General features: G+C 37.2%; 1 long non-coding RNA gene across 1 annotated transcript; it reads right to left on the bottom strand.

Moving 5' to 3' along the window:
* Nucleotides 1-266: 266 nt before the first annotated feature.
* LOC111665753 (uncharacterized) lies at nt 267-777 on the bottom strand. The gene is made up of 3 exons (XR_002761535.1): nt 691-777; nt 429-479; nt 267-320 (listed from the first exon to the last, which is right to left on the bottom strand). It is a non-coding gene; the product is annotated as an uncharacterized LOC111665753 (long non-coding RNA).
* Nucleotides 778-1,089: the final 312 nt, after the last annotated feature.

Here is a 1,089-nt window from a genome sequence, read left to right on the forward strand (position 1 = left end):
AAAAAAAAAAAAAAAAAACAGAACCTAAGGAGAACATGAGTTAGAAAATGAAGGATTTGTCATGTAACAGTGGAGAAATACTGACTTACAGTTAAGTAATGATTTAATGAAATAAAGCTTGTGAGGCTCTGATTACCTTGACTTTTAACATAACCATTGTGATCACATGTAGTATTGACAAACTGCCAGGGGGAATGGCAAATCATGCACCGACTTGCTAAACAAAAACGGGCGAGGAAAAGTTTGTATGAGCCAGTTTCACTTACTTCATCTTCACTGCACTCCTTTGCCAGACAAATCTGAGTAATGTTCAACCCAATCTGTGGACATATAGACAAACAGATTTTGAACTGTTTGAATCGTTGCGCAGATTGTCAACACGACAAAATGTGCAAAATTACTAAAAACAGCAAGAGAGGGAGAATTACTTTTCCTGCCATTTTCTTATTGATCTCCAACAAGCTGTCATCTTCACCTGCCTTTGAGATCAAATCAGCACAATGAGAAAAACACACCGACCTGATAATACATGTTCAATAGCTTCAACAAAAACAAATAACCCTAGGTTAGGCCAAAGGTAAATTGGGGTAAAGTAGGCTTAATATCTCAATATGACCAGCACAACACAGCTCTGTCAAGGTAAACTGTCTTTACACTATTCTTTGCTCTCAGGTTTGAGGTTTAAAATACCTGGACAATGGCTAACAAAGGTTGGATTGATGGATTTCTTCTCTGCAGAGCCACCATTGCCTCCTTAGTACGCTGAACCACTTCTCTGTGAGAGAAAACAAGCTGGTTAGCGATGGCACACAGGGTTTGAAAATAAATTCAAGTCAAACACATACATTAGGGCAAAGAGCCAACACAAAAGTGGACAGCATTTAAAACTACTGTAATTGTGGGCTAACTGTGGGGAGAGCATGAAACACATATTTGTAAATTAGAATATAAAAGTTCTAAAGTTCTTCCAATTTTAATATTTAAATAAAATGAATAGTGAAATTAGGCTGTTGTACACTGTGGGATCCCTATAAACAATAAATCCTCTAAATAAATGGTAACATGCAACCAGTTGCACCCATTGGCCAT

This window comes from Seriola lalandi, unplaced genomic scaffold (assembly GCF_002814215.2).
Source record: "Seriola lalandi dorsalis isolate HSWRI2012SDOR001 ecotype SW California unplaced genomic scaffold, Sedor1 jcf7180001960070, whole genome shotgun sequence".
NCBI lineage: Eukaryota > Metazoa > Chordata > Actinopteri > Carangiformes > Carangidae > Seriola > Seriola lalandi.